General features: G+C 46.6%; 1 long non-coding RNA gene across 1 annotated transcript; it reads left to right on the top strand.

The window, feature by feature from the left end:
• The first annotated feature begins 2,851 nt into the window (after positions 1-2,851).
• LOC125943891 (uncharacterized) lies at positions 2,852-5,690 on the top strand. The gene is made up of 3 exons (XR_007465966.1): positions 2,852-3,983; positions 4,206-4,645; positions 4,871-5,690. It is a non-coding gene; the product is annotated as an uncharacterized LOC125943891 (long non-coding RNA).
• Positions 5,691-5,972: the final 282 nt, after the last annotated feature.

The raw sequence follows: 5,972 nt of genomic DNA, 5'->3' as shown, positions 1-5,972 counted from the left end.
GTGTGGCAAAAGGTACGAAACATGTTTGTATGGCATCCTTCTGAAATATCTCCATTTACTTCAGAGGGCTGCAGTGATTTTTAATGCCTGAGGCATGAGGCTGATTTTGACCTTCACTGGGTTTTATAAACAAATATGCATGATATGTGAAACTGTACTGATACTGCAGAACAAATCATTGAAAGTTCTACATGGTACAACTATATGACACCTTAAAAAGTGTAGACAGCCCATTAATACTGACAGACTCACCTGGTGTTCCTACTAGAGGCTTTGTTTATAATTGTGTTGCACTGTTTTAACATTGACAGAACATAAGAAACATGAAGGATGAAACATCATGTTTTTCTTGTGCCTTGAATTATTTCAGTGTAAAAGCTCAGTATGACATAATTCTAAAACCATTGTAACAGAAAAAAACACCAACAGTGTCTGTCAGTACTCACGAAATTACTGCATTTCATCCTATGCGTTTGTGTCTTGCATTCTTTCACTGTAAAACCTCAGTGCAACAGAATCATGAACGTGCACAGACTAGCCCCGTCCATTGCGTTATTTGAGGATTTTCTGCCTCTACAAAGTGCAATGGTTGTGATTCACATACAGGTATCCGCAAAAGATTACTGCAGCATCGAGGAAAGGTGGTTGCAGTTCCCTCAAAGAATGGATCCAGGCAATTTTCAACCACCTCTACTGGTGTGCCTGTGCATGTGATGGCAATGCAGACCTGGTGGTGGCTGCATGGGGTAGTATTCTCAACCGACAGTCAACATCCACAAAGGTCACAATGACCTTTTCCCCAGGTGCCTTCACGGACCTCCTCGCCGTATCTCATGGCTCAGTGCAGGTAAGCAAAAGCAACTGACAAATGCTGAACAGTTTCTTGCACGTCATGCTAATATATACCTTTTACAGCAAACAATCTGTACACCACACACCGGGAGATGCCACAGGCACGCTAGCCTTGAATGCTTTTGGAACAAGCAGGCATAGACTACCAGCCATTACAGCAACAGCTGGGAGACTGGGGATCAATTAGCACTATTTATTTAAATATGAAGAAGAGGAGAAGGAAGATGTATTCTGTCATGAACTACAACTGTGTCAGAATCTGAAACTGTGTGATGAGACCGTGTGTGAGCTTTATCGTTCTCAACTACACAAAGAGTGCCCATATTTACGACCGCACATGATGCAAACCTATCGACTAAGGTAAAACAATCTTAACAACCAATGCTGGACAGCCAGTTCCTGACAACAACTTTTAGGCTAACACCACTTCCAGCAACAAGACATTAACACCACCACAGGCACAAACTATAAAAAGAGCATTTAAATTCATAAGCATGCAAGTCAGCCTTGCATCGCTATGGATTTACGTGATAAACTTTAATTTTCATAGCAGCGAACTCAATGGAGAATAATAACTGGGCACAGCCAGTTTACTTTCTGTGCAAGCAATCAAACAGCAGGCAAGCGATCATTCAACCATCCGCAACATTTTCATCAACCCATGTGTGGATACATTTTGATATGTGCTACAAGCAATCCAAAAACAATTGGTTCAGTTCAAATAAGAACAAACAGGTAGCCTTGATCACATTATTGATTTTGATGAAATTTATTGAGGCCCAGGTTTTCCTGACACAGAACGATGCTTGTAAACGTAGTTTAGAAAAAAACCAATCCTTTGTCCAGAAGAAAACATGCAAATTTTGGCTGTTCAAAACCTTTTCCAGCAATACTGCAATGTCTTAACCTTAAGTGCACAGTTTTTTTCATCACGAGTCAAGTGGAACCATATGCGCATTTTATTACACTTAGCTATGGAAGCAATTTAAAGAAATCACACACGACATAGACAGCGCAAAATACCAGTAATTCAGGAATGTGTACCTGTAGACAGTTTAACCTGAGGATAATAAAACTGGGTAGCTATTGACTTTTTTATTTGTGCTTTCTTTCAAAATAATTACCATGCCTCTGCAAAATGCTGTTAAACTGTTGCTCAAACATAAGTGGTTTTATAATGCGAGTAGTTTGACTTTCATGTACTAGATCTGAGAAAAGCCCATTATTTGTACAGCAAATACTCTTTCCCTTGCCACCAGGTTCTCCAGCATACAAGGCACTCAAGGCAATCGTGACAGCACCTCTACTGCTCAGAGACATACGTCAGCTGTCACCATCGGCACACACGTACAGCCTTGAATCCTTTATAGTGTGCTCAACGGCTTTGCACCCAAAACAACTGCATTCACATACGAAGGCATGAAAGCTCGGTAGGGCAATTAGTTTATTTTTGAATCATCACTATTTACTAGTATCCAATTTGATGCAGTTGCTTTCTGGAGGTTAACACACTTCTTTCCTTCTAGGACATTGATAGCTGCTCTTCACTTTATTGAGAATAGTGAGAGAGAGCAGTCGCATACAGCTCATGGTGAAAGCCAGTGGCACACCAAGACCTCCCTGGCGAAGCCTGGCATCTCAGCCTATGAACTAAAAACTGCTGCAACCTTCTGTAAGTGCAGTTCAAACTCATTATTAGAATTTTTTGGTTATTACGGTACTGCAGAGTGGTGACAGCCAATGACTTCTTCACATGGCTTTTGAGGTTGTAGCATTTCTTGCACATCTTTTGACAGCCATCAGTGCCGCAGCCAGGCACGTTTTTCAAACGGGAAAGGGGGTCAGGCTCTTGACCGACTTGGGAGGAACTGGCACGCAAGTCTTGTCTCACTTCGCTTGATGAGAGGTACCTTGTGGTGGAATGAAGTCCGGGGGCGGTTGCACGGTCGTGCTACTTCCTTGCTATACACCTGACAGCCATATCTATATTTTTGTCAAATAACCAGTCAAACATTTCGCATCCCCATGCTAGGCTAAAGACAACAATACTCAGAGGTTACCATTCAAGAACCACTATTTATTGCAAAAATTCCAACACTTATATTATGCACTCGTCATTTGAGATAGAGCAAGGCATGCGCTTAGGAGCACTAAGAGTTGAAATATGGGAAAAATTATATGCACACTAATATTATTATATAAAACAATTGTTCATATTATCTAATTTCAGGCTACGTGCAGGGACTCACAAACTAAGTTTTGAATCTCTGCACATTGTACAAGTTTCCGGGAGGCCCTGGCACAAGCTCCCGTCAAGGCCCCACCAGCATATGCACCACCTGCTGAGGAAAGACCTTCAAAATCCAAACTTGTAGCGGCACATAAGGCACGCTCTGCAAAGCACTGAAGAGCATAGTCTACATGTGTTTGAGCCAAGCAGTATCGCAAACACAAAGGACATGCTGTGGGACTGCTGTTTTGGCTGCAGGGACTTGTGGCACAAATTGAGTCTCAAACCTTCACATTATGATCCTGCAAGTGCTGTTTTCGACCGACATAGCCATTCCGAGGATGGATACTGCAAGGAAACTTCCACTGGCTAAAGAGGCGCACACAGGAATGCTGACACACGTGATGTTTGCAGGGGCCGATTCAGTGCTGTGAACAAGCTGTGCTCCACTGCAAAGGCTGCATGTATGAGCAAATGCACACAGCTGATACCCTTGCCGAGGGGGGTACGCACGTACAAACACTGCGAGTGCTGTTTTCGACCAACACAGTCGTGCTGAGATGGATAATGCATGGAAGCTTCTTCCACTGGCTGTAGAGGCACGCACAGGAATGCTGACAAACGTGATGTTTGCAGCGGCAGATTCAGTGCTGTGAACAAGCTGGGCTCCACTGCAAAGGCGGCATGGACGAGCAAATGCACACAGTCGATACCCCTGCCGAGGGGGGTACGCACGTACAAACACTGCGAGTGCTGTGTTCGACCAACACAGTCGTGCTGAGATGGATACTGCAAGGAAGCATCTTCCACTGGCTGAAGAGGCACGCACAGGAATGCTGACACACGTGATGTTTGCAGGGGTAGATTCAGTGCTGTGAACAAGCTGGGCTCCACTGCAAAGGTGGCACGGACGAGCAAATGCACACAGCCGATACCCTTGCCGAGGGCGGTACGCACGTACAAACACTGCGAGTGCTGTTTTCGACCAACACAGTTGTGCTGAGATGGATACTGCATGGAAGCTTTTTCCACTGGCTGAAGAGGCATGCACACGAATGCTGACTCACGTGATGTTTGCAGGGGCAGATTCAGTGCTGTGAACAAGCTGGGCTCCACTGCAAAGGTGGCATGGACGAGCAAATGCACACAGCCGATACCCTTGCCGAGGGCGGTACGCACGTACAAACACTGCGAGTGCTGTTTTCGACCGACACAGTCATGCTGGATTGGATACTGCATGGAAGCTTCTTCCACTGGCTGAAGAGGCACGCACAGGAATGCTGACACACGTGATGTTTGCAGGGGCAGATTAAGTGCTGTGAACAAGCTGGGCTCCACTGCAAAGGTGGCATGGACGAGCAAATGCACATAGTCGATACCCCTGCCGAGGGGGGTACGCACGTACACTGCGAGTGCTGTTTTCGACCGACACAGTCGTGCTGAGATGGATACTGCAAGGAAGCTTCTTCCACTGGCTGAAGAGGCACGCACAGGAATGCTGACACACGTGATGTTTGCAGGGGTAGATTCAGTGCTGTGAACAAGCTGGGCTCCACTGCAAAGGTGGCATGGACGAGCAAATTCACGCAGCTGATACCCTTGCTGAGGGGCGCGGTACGCACGTACAAACACTGTGAGTGCTGTTTTCGACCAACACAGTTGTGCTGAGATGGATACTGCATGGAAGCTTTTTCCACTGGCTGAAGAGGCATGCACAGGAATGCTGACTCACGTGATGTTTGCAGGGGCAGATTCAGTGCTGTGAACAAGCTGGGCTCCACTGCAAAGGTGGCATGGACGAGCAAATGCACACAGCCGATACCCTTGCCGAGGGCGGTACGCACGTACAAACACTGCGAGTGCTGTTTTCCACCGACACAGTCATGCTGGATTGGATACTGCATGGAAGCTTCTTCCACTGGCTGAAGAGGCACGCACAGGAATGCTGACTCACGTGATGTTTGCAGGGGCAGATTCAGTGCTGTGATCAAGCTGGGCTCCACTGCAAAGGCGGCATGGACGAGCAAATGCACACAGCTGATACCCTTGCCGAGGGCGGTACGCACGTACAAACACTGCGAGTGCTGTTTTCGACCGACACAGTCATGCTGAGATGGATACTGCAAGGAAGCTTCTTCCACTGGCTGAAGAGGCACGCACAGGAATGCTGACACACGTGATGTTTGCAGGGGCAGATTCAGTGCTGTGAACAAGCTGGGCTCCACTGCAAAGGTGGCATGGACGAGCAAATGCACATAGTCGATACCCCTGCCGAGGGGGGTACGCACGTACAGTGCGAGTGCTGTTTTCGACCGACACAGTCGTGCTGAGATGGATACTGCAAGGAAGCTTCTTCCACTGGCTGAAGAGGCACGCACAGGAATGCTGACACACGTGATGTTTGCAGGGGCAGATTCAGTGCTGTGAACAAGCTGGGCTCCACTGCAAAGGTGGCATGGATGAGCAAATGCACACAGCTGATACCCTTGCCGAGGGCGGTACGCACGTACAAACACTGCGAGTGCTGTTTTCAACCGACACAGTCGTGCTGAGATGGATACTGCAAGGAAGCTTCATGTTATATTGGGAGACGCTTAAAGCTAATTGATTCAAGGTTGCTCTCGATAAAGCCACCAATTATCTTTTCAAGAACAGGATGGCCTTTGCCAGATACTGCATTTTTGAAGGCTGCAGAGTGACACTCTCGGCTTCATTTACACAGCCGCCCATGTGTCTCTGACATATTGCCACGACCTTATCTCACACATTTCGCACTTTCTGCAAAGGCTGCGTTTCTTTTGTTGAAGGATGTTGTTCTAGAAGACGAAATTTGTGCTGCTGAGGTCTCTTAATATTTGTTCAGCAGATGGCCAAGCTTTATGGGCAGAAC

The sequence above is a fragment of the Dermacentor silvarum genome, chromosome 3, assembly GCF_013339745.2.
Source record: "Dermacentor silvarum isolate Dsil-2018 chromosome 3, BIME_Dsil_1.4, whole genome shotgun sequence".
NCBI lineage: Eukaryota > Metazoa > Arthropoda > Arachnida > Ixodida > Ixodidae > Dermacentor > Dermacentor silvarum.
Note: the sequence above shows the minus strand (reverse complement) of the source record. Positions and strands in the feature narration are given on the sequence as shown.